General features: G+C 34.7%; 1 pseudogene; it reads right to left on the reverse strand.

Moving 5' to 3' along the window:
- Positions 1 to 8,838: 8,838 nt before the first annotated feature.
- The window catches only part of LOC113360610, a 20,735-nt pseudogene continuing 7,304 nt past the window's right edge, over positions 8,839 to 22,269 (reverse strand).

A 22,269-nucleotide genomic window follows, 5' to 3' on the forward strand; every position in this document is an offset into this window, starting at 1 on the left:
GAACTGTTGGTGTGTTGATTAATTATGGTAGTTTTGATGAAACCATTTTTGGTTTCATCATTTTTCCCTTGTCGAATTTGAGTAAAAAATTGAAGACAGTTTTTTGTTGGCGTGTTATATTGTCTTCATTTTTTTAATGAAACCATATTTGGTTTCACCATCTCCACTTATGGTTACATATATATATATATATATATATATATATATATATATATATATCTGTTGGGTGTGTTTTCTGTTGGATGTTTGCTTGATGTAACCAGATTTGATTTCATCATTTTTCAGTTATTGGTTTCATCATTTTGTTGGTGCTTATTTTTTACTTTTGGTTTCACAACAGGGAAAAAAAGAGAAACAGAGCCATACAGGTGCTCGTTGCATCATTTGTGCACGGAAGCATCTGAAATAAAGGCTTTGATGCAAAAAGGAGGGACAACATATGCCGTCTATTTTTTTCATCTCCATTTTGGCGCTTTTTCAAACCTTTCTATGAAAATCTATTGAAAGAAGACGAGTTAAAGAAAAAGATGAAAGCCGTCAAGATGATCAACAAGAAAAGGTGCAGAATGTGAGATCAAAGCTGGCATGTAAGATTCTCCTTGAAAAAGAGAACAATACTCGCATGTCGTGCCTAAAAAAGTACCGTACTTTTGGCAAATTCAGTTTTTGTTGAAGTTTAAACTACTTGTAAAATGGTTATCAACTAATTGTAATGGTGACAAATTACAGTTTCTGTAAAAAAAAATATTTAATTGATTTCAGTTTGTAGTCCTTTACATCTTATGTCTAAAGAATATGATGTCTATTTTTTTTGGGAACATTGATTGCTACTTAAAAAAACTGGGACAAATTTTCACTAATTCACTACACTGTAACACTTGATAATCATGTAAGCAGATCTTTAAAATTCATAAATGGTGTATCATATATCTGCGACACAAAAAAAAAAACACTGCTTAGTAATTTTACTTTAGAAAACATTAGACAACATATTATCTTTTATGTTGTTAAGATGCGAAAGAAATATAGCAATAAAAAATGATGAAACCAAAAAGCGTTCCAGCAAAATTATGATGAAACCTATTTTGGTTCCAACAGATTGTAAAAGCCCGCAAGTTCTGCCAAACTTAATCTAAAAATGAAACAAACATGACACACCTGCAACAAATTAACATGTTTAACTATAGAAAGAATATAAAAGAGAATAAATGAAAAATAACTCTAAAACAAACATCAAAATGAAATCTGAAAAGTAGATTAAATACATATTGTATGTAGTCTAAATTAAATTGAAACTGAAATTCGAAGAATTGTAATCGAAATGGCTTCACATCTGTCGAGTATGGCATGTCCTTCGGTTATGGGTAGTCAAAACATGGAAGCTATCACAAGTTCTTATCTTCTTCTTGGGAAGTAAACAGGTATTAAAAATTATCTTCTTCTTACTTGGAAGACCTGGTTGTGGCAGAGTATTGGGATTAATAATAAGGGATTTTTTGAAACACTATAGCTGGCCTTTCAACTGTGGGAACTTGATTAGTTTCTCTACAACATTCGTTTCATGCAAATACCTCTTCAGCATCTCCACTGAATAGATGTGTACTTGTTGTGTATGTAGAACTCTAGCGTGATTCTGACCTGCCAACAATGAAAACTCAAAACTCGAGCGCAATTCTGACCTTCCAAATTATCAAGTACCGTACAATGCTGAAAATGCACTTAAATAAGATAAGAAAATAAGGAATGAAACAACTCATTCACCACCATCACCACTTACTGACTCAATCACCAACTGCACTACTCGTTCGATACTGACCACTTACACCGATCACTCATTCACCATCATAATGTGGTATCAATACTTAGATGGAAAAAAAATTAAAAACAAAATTAGACGAAACCAAAATCGGTTTCACCAAAATGAGATGAAACCGAAATTGGTTTCATCATAAATGTACTCTTGAGTGTTTCATAATCGATGAAAGCTGGTTGAACTAGTTAGGTACAAATTATCTAACTCTTTAAATTGGCATCATTGGTGTATTATAGTTAAAATTAACCTGTGTTGTTTTTCCAAACTAAAAATATTTCAACTTGCAGTATACTTGTCAATTTCCAACACCGAAACTACCAACAACTAACCTACTAAATGATTGTAATCCATCTTACGAATAAATGGAACTCCATAAATTAACTGACAATCACACCTTCGACATTTGCATATATATCAGGAAGTATGATAGTTCCCTTTTTGTAAAAATTCTTAACTAAAGGAAGACCAAACAACAATCACATCAAGGTTAACAAAATGACTAGTAAAATTACCTTGTTCACTATCAGGATCATTGATTATAAACGAAAAAACGAAGATCAAGTTTAATTCTACATCGTTCTTCAATACCCTAGATCTAATTCATCAAATCAACAAACCATTTGTGACCAAATTTTTTGACGTTCAACTTTAAAATAGATAGATCGAGAAGAAAAATTACATTAATCTTACACTAAAAATCAGATCTCTAGATTTAGTTTAATTTTTACCTTTTTCTTTTCCCCAATTCGCATTCTCGATCTGTATTTTATATACTTTGGTACAAAAGAAAAAGGAGGAGGTGTTGTTATCGGTGGTGGGGAAAAAAAGAGCCGGAGGATCAGGATATTGACGTCGATTTGGTGGTGGTGCAGAAGGAAAAAGAGGAAGTTCTGCTAGTAGTTAAAGAAGAGGAGGCGGTAGAAAAAATAAATTAGATAAGAAGAGCAGGCGACGACAGAAAACAAGAAGAAATAAACTATGGGAGGGTTGTTTTGGAATTATTAGAAAATTTGAATGATCTAATTTAAACTTTATAAAAATTTGGAGTTTTTGTATCACTTTTAGGGAAAATGGAGTTCTTGTAACTCTCAACATATGGGTGGAGTTTTTGTACTCCAAATATGGTGACCTTGGTTTTTTTCTCCTTATTATGTAATTAAAATTCACAAAATATTGAGGATGGTACAAAAATCAATTATCCATAAAAGCGAATTTGATTTGATATATAATGAATGTCGATTTTTTGCATTATGAAATTGTATATAAGTTAAATTATTCGACGATACCCGATCTTAATTGTATAATTTTTCATTTTTCACAAGAAAATATCAAATGTTTTATCCTTTGCAATGAGGAGAAGGTGGAAAAAGTTAAAATTAAATTATTGGATGTAGTTGGATCTAGTCAACATATTATTAGTAACATAATATGTTAATTTTGGTATAAACGCCTTACATCATAATCCATAACGTAACTATTTTCGTCCCACAAAAAATAGATCTTTATATTTTTAATTTTGCCTAGAAAAAAGAAAAATGTGAATAGTGAAAACCCACTCTTTGTAGGTTATATTTTCTGAATGAAAATTTTGGATATCCAAAATTGATGACGGTGCACTGAAAAGTGTGTCAGCACAATACACATTTGAAACTTGAAAGTGCCTGGTATGCAATGTACCATAAACAAACCTTATAAGGGGCTGAACGAGGCTATGGTATGAAATTATATAAGAAAAGGGAACTATCTATACGTAATCTCATTATATTTATGTTTTAGCCGGCTAATATCTTGACGCCTAGCGGTAAGTAGTTATACAATAATAAATATTTCCATGAACTTTGGTGATTTAGGAATTTACTAGAATAATTCTTGTTTATTTCTCTCCTCAAACCTCTTAACCTATATTTGCTCCCCAAATTCTCTATATAAAAAAAGAGTTTTTTCGAGCGACGTGGTTAATCGGAGCTTATAGTTGATTCTAGCCCCACCATTTTAAATTTCAGCCAATAGAATTTCAGGAAAATCTTTTGGCCCTGCGGAATATTATTTAGCCAAAAAAAAAGTAAAGTGAATATGATCAAGCACATAATGAGAACAAATATTAAGAATTAAGATAATGTAAGTTTTTCTCCCAACCCTATATTTTTCTTTTTACGGCCGCTCCACATCTCCTTATTCTGGATCTCTCTTTTCTTTTACTCGCTTTCTGACGACTTCTCTTTCCTTTGTTTTTTAAAATGAAACAAAGTATCCATATAAAGGGAGAATCGGCTGGTGTACGAAATCGTGAAGAAACACTATGGTCTGTAAAAATTATTCAATCAATAACTTATGATTTTATTTAAATTTACTACGGTCTTATGGATGCATAAAATTCTTATTATTGTTTACGTAGGTTGTTGAAATAAAAATTTTCGTTTATTTATTTTCTCTATTAAAGGGATCTTGGTATGAAATCAAAAGATGCAATAGGTTGATGTGAAGGCTTCTGTTAAAAAGAACGAAGAATCTAGCAGTGAAACAGTTTGACATTTCATGCGATCACTATTTGGTGAGCAATCTAAAACTCTCCAAGCTCAAGTTTTATCTTATATAAAAATTTTAATTTAATGGAATATGTATATAGTCATTCGATGATAATATAATATATAGGCATTCAATGATAATATAATAATAAAATTTGTATAAGAAAAATTAATAGCAAAACTTTATGCTGAAGATAGATTAACCAACTTTATATTCTTTCCAATTCACTCTCAAATTATTCCACTTCGTTAATATGTCATACTTATCTATCCTTCTTCTATCTATATACTGGTTTGCTGCGATCTGATACTTCCCGTTGTCCCAAATGAAACACATTGTATTTCAAGAAGGAACTGAGGTCTATACTTATCTATATAAGTGAAAATATTAGCACGTTCAATGTACGTATTAAAGTATGTTTTTGTTGCCTGATATTTTTGGTAAAGAAAGCACTGATGCAATGCAAGCTTACAGTAACCGATCAAAAAAAAAAGAAGGTAAGCTTACAACAAAATTTTGTAAAGCATATCAAAATGGAGCAGTATAGAACTTCCATGAATGTACAACTTCGTAAAGCATGTCAAAATGGAGCAGCATAGAGCTTCCATGAATGTGCATGTCATTTTCATTTGAAATCAAGTGCATGCCATGCAATTTTTTTTATGTTGGCCACATACCATAATTTGCAGAATATATTTTACCAGTCATCTTTTTAGATAGTCGTAGTCCAAGTAAAAGATGTCGAAATTTCACTTACTTGATTGTTACGTACATAATTTTTACGTATATAAACTTGGCGATGCAGATCAGTAGTGTTTATTTAAGGTTACTAAAATGGTGATACCGAAAGTTGATCCGCATAACCCTTTTGACTACTTAGAGTCTATCTTCGCGTAATGAGCAAACAGAAAGCGTCAAATCAGCATTTCGTAATTTACATATACAAATATAATCCCTATAATATATATTGCTGACAAAAGAGAATATAATTGGACATTACATTTGGGTATGGTTCCTATAGAGTTATCTTATTTTCCAGAGATATATTGTTTCTGATTGCGACTCACTTGAGGTCTACCACAACCGTGGTGGTTTATCTATGCTTTAATTAAGAAAAATGGAAAGATGATTTTCTTACGACGGTATTTTTCATAGTTCACAAGTGTTTTTTTCTCGCTCAGATTCTCCACTTTTACTGACCACCGTTCTCTGTTTTTCTACAACTATTCTACACAAGAGGTACTCACAACGATAAATCCATGAGGTTCTTATAGTGTTTTGCTTGATCTTATGATTCGAGGAGGGAAGGATTAAGGGGAGGGACTAAAACTTTTGAGGAAAGCTCGACTCTTTTAAGAAAGTGATAAATGATAAAATGTCTATTATATCCTTAATTATAATTAGGTTTACAAACCAAACAAGACCCAACTAAAAATGAGATAGGCTTGGCCTTCTTCCTCATATCGACCATTGTTACAGATCTACACAATAAGCACCTCTGCATTTCCTGTTTGTGATCAAATGACTCCAAACAGACAGACGCAGAGCAAGGAGTGATCAAATAAGAATTAATGGTCCCATAATACCAAAACTGTTTAATTAAAGCCAAATTAGAACTTAGTAAAACTGATAAAGACAAAGACTCTTAATCATCCGACGCAAATAGACATTAGTAGTCTAATCACACTAATGAGTAGCTAATATAGAAGGGTTGCTTTTTATTTTTATTTTTGGGAGGACGGAATAGATAAACATGAAAGATCTTTGGGTGGATTGAGAACAATAAGTGTTTAAAATAAGTGTTTGACTTTGACCATGTATTGACTGCAGTTTGGCCAAAATCTTTCCCTCTGCATATGGGCTTCTTCCCACCTAATATCAGGACTCCCAAATGAAACATACGTTCCCTTTAAATATAGTTCACAATATCCACTGAATTCACGGGAACGCATATACTCATTGGCATAGTGTAATAATTCAGACGGGTACATCTATATAATTCACGGATTTAACAAATTCCAAATTCTCTGATGGAAGAAAAAAAAATTACTTACGAAGTAAGGGATAACAACATGCTAAAGAGGACACGAGTATACTTGCAGAAATGAAATTAATGCAACAGTGGTCTGAGAATGAACATTAGTGTTTTTTACATTCTTTTTCCGTTGAACCTTATAAGTATTTTTATACTTTACGTTGCTCTTAAATTATGAAATTTTTTTAATTTTTTTTAACTAGAATCAAATAGACCTGTAATCAATGAAATTTTTTGTAAGTATATTATTATCTATGAAAATAATATATTATTTTATAACAGTCATTAGTAACCTTAGTTTGTGATTTTTTTTGACATAGTTCAAATTTATCATGGGCCTTAACGAAAATTTAAATAGAGAAAATCAGATTTTATATGTAAGGTACTCCATAATAATAATTATTTAATCTTGATAATAACTTCAATTTTATAATGCATTTTTATTCAAGTGACTGCAAAGTCTATTTGCAACAGACATCGCAGGAAGATCAACTATAGCTTCTCAAAAGGTAAGAGTACTTAGAAAGCAGGAAACAAGATTGAACAAAGAAGTGCGCTTCCAGTCAACATAATTTTACTCCACGAATGTGTAACTAGCTATTACTATTTTTGTGGTTCTTTCGGAGGAAAACCAATCAATAAACAGTAACATTGAGAAAAATTACGTTTAGTTATCCCAAAAAGGTCACTCTGAAAGTCATAAAGAAAATTTTTTAGTATCAAAATATAATAATCATGGAAGATTTTATGGTTCGATTTTTAGCAATAATTATATGTATGTCTCGAGAAATATAAGATTCTACTTTGCCGATCAAACACGTATTACCGCGGTTGCCAAAGACGACGAAAACATTCCATTGCGTACATTTGATTTTATCGAATTAGAGAATATTTCATTGCACTATGTAGGTAAATTCTCATTAAGTATCTCTATGTAATTTTTCGATGAGTTCATTCTATTTGAGACAAAGGAATCTTTAAAAATCCAGAGATTGATGATAATTTTTTAAGAATATAATACATCACAATCTCGATGTCGCATGGCGTGAAATGATTAGATGATGAACAAAAAGAGGCAAGAGTATATAAAAGCCAATAGCATAAGCTCCAAAATTTAAAAAAATATTAAAACTGGAGAAAACTAAACTCACGTAACTTTTAATTAGTTAGTTTGTGAAGCAATAGAAGCCCGTAAGTTGTGAAAATGTTGAAATGCAAGCTCACGGTATGTAATCAGTTTTTTTTATTGAATTGAATTTTTATAAATGTTTTATTAATTGTTAGGGTCACGAGTTTGTTGAATTTTCGTTAATTTCTTAAATTTTCTTAAGCGAGACACTGACCCGTGTGTAGCACGGGTGACCAACTAGTCTCCATAAACAGTTAACGTTATCATTCGGACCCCCCACCCCCAAAGAAAAACTCGACATTCGACCAATAATCACCAGCGTTACCCATCATGCGATCATGGGTCCGTTCCTGCCATGTAATTTTGTGTTAGGATGAAAAATTAACACCTCATTTAGTTGGAAGAATTGGAATCCTAAGAATTCAATTATGGGGTAATCCGATAATTGGAGTAGAATTCCGAGGAATTGAAATCAAATTCAAAAAAGTTAATGTTTGGTTGAGGTAATTCAATTATTTTGTTTTTACCCTTGAATCCAATTTCATTGCACTATTAGACCAATGCAATGAAAATTTATTATTTTGAATGGAATCAGATTCCTAGAATTAATATTGTTAATTACATAGAATTGATTTGGATTATTTGGTTCAAAGAATCGGCCACATTCCTCTAGAATTGGATTACAAAAAATTCAATTCTCGAACCAAACATACTATAAGTGTGTTTTGATGTAATAAACCAATTGTACAGTAACAATTTAAAAACACAAAACGAAAATTCATCATGAAAAAGGATATTAGATTTGCTCATCAGTAAAATAAGATTTGACCTTTGTTTCTGGGAAGAACACCTATAATACTGCCATCAGGAGTTTAGTATGTGGGATCCGTGCAATAAAAATGTGGTTCATGGCCATGAACAAATCTGTTATATTATTTTTTAGAAATTGAAAGTGCGTAGTAACTAAGTTTGGCTATGTCCTTATAATTTTTCTTGGTAAATAACTGATTTGTTTCCACAAGCAGAAATGCAAAGACACTCATTATAGTTGAAATTGTCTCGAACTGGGACGGAAGCAGATTTGCAAGTCTAAGCGGGCTAAAGGATTAAACTTCTAAGAGGGATTCTAAAATTTCCCAACAAAAACTCTTCAAAAACTAATTTTCATGAGAGACATACAAGAAATGTCATGGGTGTAATTGTGTAAAAAAAGTGTGGCAATAAAACCATCTTTTGGCACAGCTAAAGATATCCTAGATAAGTAGATGTGAAATATGATGCTGCTAAAAACGAATTTAAGACGCCAAATTTTTGCACAAAATTGGTTAAATAGTCCTAAAATAACAATTCATGGGTGAAAAAGATATGTAAAATTTGATACTGTTTAAATAGACGGGAATCAAAAAGATACTTTTCTATTAACCATTTTGGATAATCTGCCCAGAAAAATAAAAATAAAACAAAACAATGAGTTTACCTAAAATATCCCTTAAACTAATTTGTTTATAAGCAAAGAGATTTCTAAACTCTAAACTCAGCTTATATTGACACTAACTTAATTTGTCTAACGCGGCACAACATCGTAGCACCACAAACAACTAAAACAAGAGTTACACTTTTTATGTGCTAAGAAATCAATTTGTACAATTAATTAAAGAAGTAAAAGAGTATTGGTGTGAATGTGGTGGTAGCTATTGGAGATACCTTCTTGCATCATCACTCCGAACAAAAACTAGATCAGCTTCAGTAGGTGTTCCGAGGATCTACAGTGTCAATAACCATGTGTAAGATAACCTTTTCTGAACACCAATAAGAATTAATTGAGATCCTGAACTTCAAATTCAATACGGGATAACTTGTCATCTTACCTCAGTAAGTAACCGCAGCTGATGTACATGATCCCTACCAGTAAATAGTGGTCTTCTATTCATCAGCTCCATAAAGATACATCTCACTGACCACACATCAATTGCAGCAGTATAATCTGAAGAATGGAGCAAAACTCTGGTGCTATATACCATCTACTGACAACATACTCAGTCATACATTCGTTTTCCGAAGTAGGGAGGGCCAAACTCAAATCACAAATCTTTAATCCACAGTTTGCATTTAGCAAAAGGTTGCTCGCTTTTAATCCCTATGAATAACATTGGAGGAATGAATATATTTTAAACCACAAAGAATCTGATACAAGAAGTACTGCACAACAATTGAAGAAGAAAACAAATATTAGGTATTAATCTATTAAATTACCAAAACAAGTTCATAAAGTTAGAGGTTTTTGGTATCATGTTATGAATTTGGGATAGAAGTTGTCAGTTACCTGGCTGTGTTCCTCCGATAAACCTTGAGTGGAGCGAATTATTTGATGGAGGTCACTATCCATGAGTTCAGTGGCAATGTAAACATCAGAAAATGCTCCTGGTATTGGTGGTGGAATAACGTCTCTAATACCAATAACCTGTTTAACATACACAAAATTCAACCCAAGTTACATTCGACAAACTTCAATTTTGTGCATTTATTGGTGAATAAAAAGGTCTTTGTTATGATCAGCGCCAAATATCCTCATAAAGAAGAATACGTTCATGTTAGCACTTTATTTTTGTGTCAGTTACCTGGCTGTGTTCCTCTGATAAACCTTGATTGGAGCGAATTATTTGATGGAGGTCACTATCCATGAGTTCAGTGGCAATGTAAACATTAGAAAATGCTCCTGGTATTGGTGGTGGAATAACGTCTCTAATACCAATAACTTGTTTAACATACACAAAATTCAACCCAAGTTACATTCGACAAACTTCAATTTTATGCATTTATTGGTGAATAAAAAGGTCTTTGTTATGATCAGCGCCAAATATCCTCATAAAAGCACTTTATTTTTGTGTGAGTGTGTCCACAAACATCTCATTTCATATAAAAAGTTTAGATGAAACAAAATTCAACCCAATGTAAAACGGGATGAAACTGGTTTCATTTTAGTTTAAACATGGGTGAAACCAAATTCATCCCAATTTAAAACTGAATGAAACTGATTTCATCTTAGTTTCAACCCAAATTCAACCAATTTGAAAACTGGATGAAACTGGTTTCTTCTTAGTTTAAATATGGGTGAAACCAAATTCAACCCAACTGAAAACAGAATGAAACTAATTTTATCTACATGGGTGAAACCAAATTCAATCTAATGTAAAACGGGATGAAACCAATTTCATCCACATCAATCACAAGAAATTCAAAAAGAAAACATATTTTTGGCCAGGGAGAAACTGGTTTCATCCTTCATATTCTGACAAAAAAACATACCCAACCTGCACACTCTGATGAGAATAATTTTAAATATGGAAACTAGTTTTATCTTCTACATATAACCAGATGCAAACAGTTTAATCCAATATATAACTAGATATAAACCATTAAGTTCATTACAATGACAAATTAAAACCCAGTTACATCCACTTAAATGAAAGTGCAACAATCTCGGTAAATTAGTTTTTAAATACCAATAAAATAAAAATGCCTATTCTACCTTTACTGATCAATGGTTATTAAATATTTTCTCCTGATAGGTATTCACTAATTCGATGTGGTGAGATTTGTTGCATATCCGTACTGACGAAACACACACACCCACCGTCCCCGCCCAAATAAAAAACCATGAAATACTTTCCCGATCTAGATCTTTTTCCTCGCGTTTTTAGGGGCCACCCGAAAGGATTTAGGGCCATCAATTTATACCCAGCCAAAGACTCTAGTTAAGGGGTACCCTATATGATATTTAAGTTACATAAATGCCCTTCTGGTAAAACTGTATAAAGACCAAATCAAAAATTTCTACTCATTTCAACTGTATAAGAACGTGAAGAACGCGTACCTGGCAATGTAGTCGGTGGTGGCGATTCCGATAGTCAAACACTTCGTCAACTTCAAATGGTCCCAATTAGGTAAGAATCTATCATTTTTGGGGTTTATTTCGCTTTAATTCGTCGAATCGAGAAAAAAAAATTCTAGGGTTTTCGGTTATTTATCCAGATTCGGGCGATATTCATGCTTATTTAATTCCGAATGTAGTCGTGTTCTTCATTTCTCAAGAACATCGACAGTATTCGGGAGAAAGATTTGATAATTATCTGCCGAATATTGGTGGCCATATCATCCTGGATACAAACTGCTAATAATCGGTAGTTTAATGAATTTTTTGGCTACCGAATATATTTAAGTAGACACACAGTATTCGGAAGAACACTCACTACCGAATGTATATATTGAAAAAATCTCAAAATTTCTGATATAGGAAAAATCCCATTTTGGGGCCAGTATTTGGGCCATCGTATATTCATAACTTTACAAAAAACCTATCCTCCGAATATTACAAGTTCAAAACAAACCACGCCATGGCTCCAGGTGGTTCCAAGGGCCAATATTGAAGGTTAGACAGCCCATATTCGGAAGTTTTGGTAACTAATTTAACTTCCGATTAGTTCAAAGACAAAATTTGAAAAGTATAAGTTTTTCCCAAATTCTGATTTTTGGGCCATCGTACATTCGAAACTTTACAAAAAACCTATCCTCCGAATATTACAAGTTCAAAACAAACCACGCCATGGCTCCAGGTGGTTCCAAGGGCCAATATTGAAGGTTAGACAGCCCATATTCGGAAGTTTTGGTAACTAATTTAACTTCCGATTATTTCAAAGACAAAATTTGAAAAGTATAAGTTTTTCCAAATTCTGATTTTTGGGCCATCGTACATTCAGAACTTTACAAAAAAATTATCCTCTGATATTACAAGTTCAAAACAAACCACGCCATGGCTCCAGGTGGTTCCAAGGGCCAATATTGAAGGTTAGACAGCCCATATTCGGAAGTTTTGGTAACTAATTTAACTTCCGATTATTTCAAAGACAAAATTTGAAAAGTATAAGTTTTTCCAAATTCTGATTTTTGGGCCATCGTACATTCGGAACTTTACAAAAAAATTATCCTCCGAATATTACAAGTTCAAACCAAACCACGCCATGGCTCCAGGTGGTTCCAAGGGCCAATATTGAAGGTTAGACAGCCCATATTCGGAAGTTTTGGTAACTAATTTAACTTCCGATTATTTCAAAGACAAAATTTGAAAAGTATAAGTTTTTCCAAATTCTGATTTTTGGGCCATCGTACATTCGGAACTTTACAAAAAAACCTATCCTCCGAATATTACAAGTTCAAAACAAACCATGCCATGGCTCCAGGTGGTTCCAAGGGCCAATATTGAAGGTTAGACAGCCCATATTCGGAAGTTTTGGTAACTAATTTAACTTCCGATTATTTCAAAGACAAAATTTGAAAAGTATAAGTTTTTCCAAATTCTGATTTTTGGGACATCGTACATTCGGAACTTTACAAAAAAATTATCCTCCGAATATTACAAGTTCAAAACAAACCACGCCATGGCTCCAGGTGGTTCCAAGGGCCAATATTGAAGGTTAGACAGCCCATATTCGGAAGTTTTGGTAACTAATTTAACTTCCGATTATTTCAAAGACAAAATTTGAAAAGTATAAGTTTTTCCAAATTCTGATTTTTGGGCCATCGTACATTCAGAACTTTACAAAAAACCTATCCTCCGAATATTACAAGTTTAAAACAAACCACGCCATGGCTCCAGGTGGTTCCAAGGGACAATATTGAAGGTTAGACAGCCCATATTCAGAAGTTTTGGTAACTAATTTAACTTCCGATTAATTCAAAGACAAAATTTGAAAAGTATAAGTTTTTCCCAAATTCTGATTTTTGGGCCATCGTACATTCGGAACTTTACAAAAAACCTATCCTCCGAATATTACAAGTTCAAAACAAACCACGCCATGGCTCCAGGTGGTTCCAAGGGCCAATATTGAAGGTTAGACAGCCATATTCGGAAGTTTTGGTAACTAATTTAACTTCCGATTAATTCAAAGACAAAATTTGAAAAGTATAAGTTTTTCCCAAATTCTGATTTTTGGGCCATCGTACATTCGGAACTTTACAAAAAACCTATCCTCCGAATATTACAAGTTCAAAACAAACCACGCCATGGCTCCAGGTGGTTCCAAGGGCCAATATTGAAGGTTAGACAGCCCATATTCGGAAGTTTTGGTAACTAATTTAACTTCCGATTAATTCAAAGACAAAATTTGAAAAGTATAAGTTTTTCCAAATTCTGATTTTTGGGCCATCGTACATTCGGAACTTTACAAAAAACCTATCCTCCGAATATTACAAGTTCAAAACAAACCACGCCATGGCTCCAGGTGGTTCCAAGGGCCAATATTGAAGGTTAGACAACCCATATTCGGAAGTTTTGGTAACTAATTTAACTTCCGATTAATTCAAAGACAAAATTTGAAAAGTATAAGTTTTTCCAAATTCTGATTTTTGGGCCATCGTACATTCGGAACTTTACAAAAAAATTATCCTCCGAATATTACAAGTTCAAAACAAACCACGCCATGGCTCCAGGTGGTTCCAAGGGCCAATATTGAAGGTTAGACAGCCCATATTCGGAAGTTTTGGTAACTAATTTAACTTCCGATTAGTTCAAAGACAAAATTTGAAAAGTATAAGTTTTTCCCAAATTCTGATTTTTGGGCCATCGTACATTCGGAACTTTACAAAAAACCTATCCTCCGAATATTACAAGTTCAAAACAAACCACGCCATGGCTCTAGGTGGTTCCAAGGGCCAATATTGAAGGTTAGACAGCCCATATTCGGAAGTTTTGGTAACTAATTTAACTTCCGATTAATTCAAAGACAAAATTTGAAAAGTATAAGTTTTTCCCAAATTCTGATTTTTGGGCCATCGTACATTCGGAACTTTACAAAAAAATTATCATCCGAATATTACAAGTTCAAAACAAACCACGCCATGGCTCCAGGTGGTTCCAAGGGCCAATATTGAAGGTTAGACAGCCCATATTCGGAAGTTTTGGTAACTAATTTAACTTCCGATTAAGTTTTGGTAACTTCCAACTTAATCGGTAGATAAGAATTTAAGTTTGCCACCGAATGTCTTATTCGGGGGTAATACGTGTATCGTTAACAACCGATTGTAGTGCACCAATGATACGAAACCTCAACGGCCATATTTTCAGAAACCTCAACGGCCATATTTTCAAAAATTATATCCGTTGGAACTCTAATCTATATAAGGAGGGTAACCCCTCTCAGTTATTATTGAGTAAAAAATCGGAATGAAAAACCTTTTCAATGGCAAGTCCATCATCAATCGACAACATACTTCGAAGATGCAAGCGAACAACTATATCAATTGCAACAATGGAAGAAGAAATACAAAAAAGGAACAAACAACCCAAAAAAATTAAACCATCGTTAGTGGCAACGGAGGAGGAGGAAGAGGAAATCAAGGCTAAGAAGCGAGGTAAAGAACAATTCCATCATATAGAAAGATTAAAACAAGTTGAGGAAGAGACCGAATGGATAAAAAATTATTACATTGTGAAAGATCTACCCAAAGAACAGCAGGACTATCGTATATTTTGGATTAACGTTTCATTGGGTCCTTTTGTTGGTAAGTACAAGAAGCCACGCCACAATTATGAACCATCGCATGTTTCTTCAAGGGTGCACCATGTTATAAAATTGTGCACCGAGTACAACTGTATTCTTGCTAAGCACAGAGACGAAAGGTTTGCGGCACAAGATGCTTATTCCAAGTGGAGAGGAGAGTCGTTTCTACATTTCGAAGCCGCGTTGATTGTTGCATCTCGGACTGGGAAAAAAGAATAACATGTGATGTTTAAGTGTTGTAAATTCAAATTTTTAATATTAATCGGCGGTTTGATAAAATATGGAATTCCCGAATATGATTAATCGTATTGAAGTGTTATAATACTGTTGTTCCGATTACATAGTTTCAAAAAAAATTATAGTAACTCATCCGATTCCTCGAAAAAAAACGATCAAACATCGTCATCATCCGAGGGGATCAATTCAAGTAACTCAGCGGGAAAGTTGTTGTCCATAACACGATCCCAATCAACCATGTTGGTCTCATATTGTTTCACCCAATCCTTGCAATGGTTCATCGGGAAGTAATCGTGCCACTTACTCAACGGAGGTAACGGACAATCTTTCTTTACTCTTAAACCGATAAAATGCATTTCATTCACAAATGCCATTACGATTCTTCTACCTTTAACCGACTCGTCGCAAGACGTTCTTGTGGGTGCAAACGTCATGCTAAGTCCATACATAGGAGGAACAAAGAAATGTACCACGTAATTCAAAACGTCCGCTAGGAGATATCCAAATTTAGGCACTGTCATCCAATACTTGGATCCGATTGTCTTCAATCCCTTTCGACACTTCACACGCGCAACTAAATCTTTGAACTCTTGTTCTTTGTCGTATCTATCTCCTCGCCTCATCATCTCCATATAAAAACCCTTGTCCTTCACTAGTTGTACCGCCATCTTATTTCTTAAATATTGGCATTGGGTGACATCTTCGATATCCGCCTCTCTAAAGTAACCCATTTGTTCCGTAGCAACGTGAAACCCACAATTTCCATCCCCATCAACCTCGTCGGTCGACAAAACAAATGGAATGATAAGTGGAGGGAGTTGTTCCAAATACTCTTTGTATATTGTATATGTGGATCGATTTGGTCTTCCATTAAGATCTCTAGGGCAACGAAGAGTACCTTTGTCCTATTTTATAGTAAGAATTTCCATTGGTTGGGTTTGTTGCGAGGCGTTCATTTGATCAACAACTTCTTCAAAAACATTGGGCTGACTTACTTGTCGGGTGGTTGGTCCACTTTGATCATTTCTTGGACGACCTCTTTTCTTAGGTTCCGGCTCATCTTCAAATTCGGCTTCCGAACACTCGTGCCTAGACAATATTCTTTTATTAGACAAATACTCCTTCAACTCTTTTCTTTGGATGGTCCTCGACACTTCGGTGTTCGGCCTACCGGTGTTCTTTTGCTTAATAGGTTCATCAACCTCCCTTAAACAAGGGTGAAGGGCTTCCTCCAAATTATGCATCAATATTTGCTTTTTGGTGTCGTTTGATGTAGCATAACGCTCGGCTATTCGTGCACACAATTCCGACTCGAAGAAAGACGGACCATCAACTACCGGGGTGTTCGGAGTGAAATTTAATTGCTTCCAAAATGGGTGAATATCATAGATTTCAATCACTTCAACATACCTACCCAACTTATGAAGACATGGGAGTCCAATACCTATCATATCCTTGCAAACACAAACCGTATTCTCGTCATCATAAGTTTTATATAACTTCAATTGTTTCATCATGCGATTTATTTCCCATCTTGAAACTTTATGAACAACTCCCCTTAGAAGCAATTTTTCCTTAATATGTTCCATCGGGAATTGGTGTACACTAAATTGCATACATTTCCTAATCTTTACGAGATCACGATTGGTGAATTCATGGATTGCTTCTTGGATCGACACAACTCCATTTTGACTACCAATTAGTATTTTCTTTAGTCGACCATGAGACCCCTCCGCAATGCTTGTCGCCTCGTTCTTGAAGTTACTATATTCATATGTCCATGCAAACACAAACCTCTCCTTAATCGTTAACCATTGTTTTTTACAATACTCAACCGGTTTTGGGTAGTCCGTGCCGTATTCATCCTCAAATTTCTTCAAGTTACATTCGTAAATTTCCTCGGTCATCGACCAAACAATTTTGTCCCATGCTTTCATGAATATTTTCCAAATTATTCCATCCTTCTTCCACTTTTCTTCAAATAGCCTATCCTCTTCCTTATGTTCTTCCACGGTTAATTTACTAATGCGCTCATCCTCTTCCTTTGACCTCTTGGTACCCTTCCTTGGTCTTTTAGCTTGGAAATGATGATGGCAATTGGTTTTGAGATTGCATTGAATGTGCCACGTACATTGCAAGTTTTGGGATTCCGGAAACACTACCGCTATTGCATGCATTAAGGATTGATCGTTATCCGTTACAATAACCCTTGGAAAATTATCACCGTTATAAATGTACCTCAACGTCTCCAACATCCAAATGAAACTCACATTGTTCTCATGATCCATTAAACCCCATGCAATCGTAAACGTGTTTTTGTCCGAAGTATGGCAAGCAATGTTCAACAATGACATGTTATACTTGTTTGTCTTATAAGTAGCATCTATCAACAAAATTTGATGAAAGCATTGAGCCAATTGGATCATTTCGGGATGTGCCAAGAAAATACGAACCACTATACCATCCTTTTCTTCCCTTATCAAGGTGTAGCCGTGTAACTCCGCTAACCACTCCGATTGTTGCATGACCGTTCGACCATCCCAATCAGTCCTTTTGATCGTATCTAGGGCCGACTTAATTGTAGACAAAGAAGACAAGTTGTCGGGATCGTCCGCCTTTATTTTACTTAAGATCGCACTCGCTTTTTGGATCCGCATAGACCTCACCGTCTGCATTTGATGTGGTTTTAACTTGGCAACCATTACATGTCCAATTAAATCCAACGGATCATCATGGTTGTGACAACCGTTATCAACTTTATACATTTTATACTCTTTACCTTTAATACCATCGGGCTTATAGAAGACAATCTTAAATGGGCATCCTATCTTCTTGGTATTGCTTCGGTATTTCCTATTCGTCTTCCGTATGTACTTACTATTCTTTCCCTCGTGACTCTTTCGCGTCCCACCTCGCTCATAAATCATTTCAAATCGAGTGTCACTAACATGATTATTTTGAACTACCACGCACATGTTATCTTTTGCCTTGTTCATAAGCCATTCCTTTGCCTCCTTCTTACTTCCAAATGTCTAAACGTGCATAAAACAAAACAAATCTAATAAGCATAACCATTTAACATATAAATTTTGAAAAAAAGAAAAAAGTAGTAATGAGTATACTAAATCGTTTGCATAGTATAGGGAAGTGGCAGGCCTCAAATAGAAGTCATCAACAAACTCTTCAATGGCCTGCATATGAAAGCAACAAATTATTATACAATAATCGGAGGTTATTAAATAAGTCAAACTTCTGAATACTCTATATTCGGAATCCTATCGCTTACCCAAAACACCCGATTTATGCAAATGAATGTACACAGTTTACTGAGTGCAAAAAATGATATAATCGGAAGCTAAAATATATAGTAAACCAGCCGAATATAAATAACCGGAAGATAACTTTAATCGATAAACATCCGATTTTCAAGTTTTCGGAAATTTTATTTCGAGGCCACTGTTATATTCGGCAGTCAAAGAATGTTAAACTATTACCGATTGTAAAGGATAAGAATACTGAGTTTTGAAATTTTCTGAGGAATTCGTTTTTGGGGCCATTCGGGGGTAAATAACTCTACATAACTACCGAATGTAGATATTTTTGGAAAACCAGTTTGGGGTTTTTTCTCATCTTCGGCAGTAAACTAGTATCTTGTAACTACCGAATATACATATTTGGTACTCAGTGTGTTATATTCGTAGGTTTATTCTACAAATTATCTACCGAATCTGGGTAGTTCATGGCATTCAATGCATGCAATAATCGGTTTTTCTTGTTTACGAAAGCACACAAACGCATGCAAATCGAGTATTTGAGTTTCTTAACACAATACCTGTGTTTTACATGCATCGTTAGCTTCAATATCGGGCGATTCTCCATTTTCTTCCATGAAAGGGTCGTCTATGTTTTCCTCTCCACAAAAGTTTGGATCATTCAACATATACCCCAAATCGTCTTCTCTAAACGGTCGTGAACCCTCAACATTTTGTTCTTCGTCATGATTCTCACCTTCTTCTTCATATCCATCCATTTTTGTAGTGATAAAATGGGTTTTCTCTTTTTTTCCTTCACCTTCTTCTCTATAACTCTAACAACTCAAAAATGAAAAAGAAATGGAAAAAATGAAACACAAATCATTCTAATACTGCACCGACTACAATCGGAAGTCTGGGAAATATTTTGGCTTCCGATTGCAATCGGAGGATAACAATGTTATCATATCCTCCGAGTATATAAAGGTAGTTTCGCCATTACGAATTACGCGAGATAAGGGTTGGCTACATTTTCCCTTTGGGTGACCTTTTTTGTTTTATTGTTGGCCCCTAAATCCTTTCGAGTGGCCCCTAAAAACGCGAGTATCTTTTCTATCTAACTTTTCTTTTCTATCTAACTTTTCTTTTCTATGTCGTCTTCTACGTATTCACTTACTAGTTACAACCCTAATTGGCTAATCCTTCGTCTTGTTAGGATGACACAAATAGTCACATGACCGACGTAAAAAGAATATTGTAAGTAAAATCAATCATCATTAATTAACTAATCAAATCACCTAAACAACACATAACCCATCCACCTTAGTTTTACATTGTTTGAGAATTTGTTACTTTCTGTGGTGATTAAAACTCAAATTTTGTACTCAACTTCTCATCTATCTCCGATTCAACAATTCTTTCTTTCTTTTTTCTTTCTCTGCTAACTGAATCGCATCAAAAAACATTGTCATTCATCGACATCAAGATCAATAAAAATTGGAACATCGGATTGATCAAAAACATCATCATCATTATCGACATCAAGATGATATTTATCATTCAAGATCAAAAAGTAGAAACCAGTATTAGGGCTTGTGGATAAAAAGGAAAAGAAAAGAACTCACATAACCAGTTTTGACTTGTTAACATTGATTTTTTTATGATTATAAGACGAACAACAATTTGGATGGGATACTTTTAATTCCATAACGAGATTTTCGTCAAAATACCCGACTTATCTCGGCCGAGATAAACAAGATTTCAACAAAAATCTCATCTGAGCAAAATTCTAAAGTCAATTCACTCTTACGACGAAATCGGAAATTTTATCAAAATCTCGGCCAAATCGACTACATTGGATGGGATTGACCTTAATATATCATAAATTTTAAGATTAATACCATTTAACGTAAAATTAGAATTGATGTTAGGACGGACTATTCCTTGGTCAGTATTGTTTATGGTGCTCTAGATAACTTTGTTAGGAAAAAATCAATGGGACTTTTATGCAAAATATTGCTATACAACTCAACTTGCCTTGGATTGTTGTAGGTGATCTTAATTTTATTCTAACTCAAGATGAAAAACAAGGGGGTAATCCAGTTAGCCAACATCTTTTGGATACTTTTAATGATAGTATTGACAGTAATGGTTTACATGATACTAATTTCATAGGCAACCCAGTTACTTTGGACCAATAGAAGACAAGTACATTTAGGGGTGTAAATTCGGGCAGGTCAGGCCACCCGGCCCAAAAACTAAGATAGGTCGGGCAGGCTAGGCTTAATATTTGTGAGCCCGTAAACAAATTCAGGCCGGGCAGGCCGGGCCAAAGATGATAATTTGCTACCCAAAGACCGTCCGAAGCCCGTTTTTATACGGGCAGGCCAGATCGGGCCGGATAGGCCATTATTTTGAATTTTTTTTTCTTATTTTTTAAGTTCAAATTTTCAAATGAATGGTATTAAATTTATTTTTCCAGGCTTGCAATTAAATTTATTTAATTTTAATATAATATTCTTTCCTTTCTCACATTGCATACCGTAAGTGATAGTATTATTTTATATTTAAATTACAATGACAAACTTTTAGTTATAGCCTATAATAAATAATTAATTAGAGTACAATAAAATTTCTAATAAGAAAATATATTACCATTAATGTTTTGAAAAAGTTAATTATAAGTAAAAACAAGTATATATTTAATTTTTCTTGACACAAAATTGACAATTGTAAAATGGTAACTTTTAAGTATTTTTAAGAGGATATTAAATGATTAATGACACATAGAAGGTTTTCAGGCCGGGCACCAGGCCGGGTATCAGTCCGGGCATCATAATTAATTGCAAAGCCCGAGACCGCCCAATAAATTAATCCAGACCAGGCCGGGTGGCCCATGACGGGGCATAACAGGCTTTGGGCTACTTCGGGTACAGGCGGCTCGGGCGGGTACAGGCAGGCCGAGTATTTTCGGGTATTATTTACACCCCTAAGTACATTAAATCATTCTAGAAAGTCTAGATAGAGCAGTAGCTGGCCTAAATTGGCTAAATAATTTCCCAATTTCTGTAACTTATCATCTGTTTTCATTAGCTAGTGATCGTTGTCCTATTCTGCTTTCTACAGCAAGAATAAATTCCAAGACCCATAAACTATTTAGACTAAAAAAAAAATGGTTTAGAGACCCATCCTGCAAAGAAATTATTGCTAATAATCGGAATGCTAATATTAAGGGTTTTGTTGCTTTTAAGTTAACTAAGTGTTGATGGTGGTTTTTAGCTTAGGGTCAAAATCGTAAAACCTTGCATCTGACATGACGTCACTATCGCCACTAGCACAAACAATGAACCATTCAACATGTCCGCGTAAAATTACCGGGGTACCTTTTTTTATATATATACTCACGCCATGTTCCACGACACAACCCTCAAGTACCAACTGGCATTGTCTCCGCACATGCCAGCCATGCATGCTAGCCAAGTGTGCCGACGGCATGCCAGCCATGCCAGCCACACCTCCGCGCCAAAGGTATGCCAACCATGCCAGCCGCGCCACCGTGTCAATGGCATACCATGTCAGCCACGTCTCCGCGCCAAAGGCATGCCAACCATGCCAGTCGCACCACCGTGCCAATGGCATACCATGCCAGCCACGTCTCCGCGCCAAAGGCATGCCAACCATGCCAGCCGCACCACCGTGCCAATGGCATACCATGCCAGCCA

The sequence above is a fragment of the Papaver somniferum genome, chromosome 3 (assembly GCF_003573695.1).
Source record: "Papaver somniferum cultivar HN1 chromosome 3, ASM357369v1, whole genome shotgun sequence".
In the NCBI taxonomy this organism is placed as follows: domain Eukaryota; kingdom Viridiplantae; phylum Streptophyta; class Magnoliopsida; order Ranunculales; family Papaveraceae; genus Papaver; species Papaver somniferum.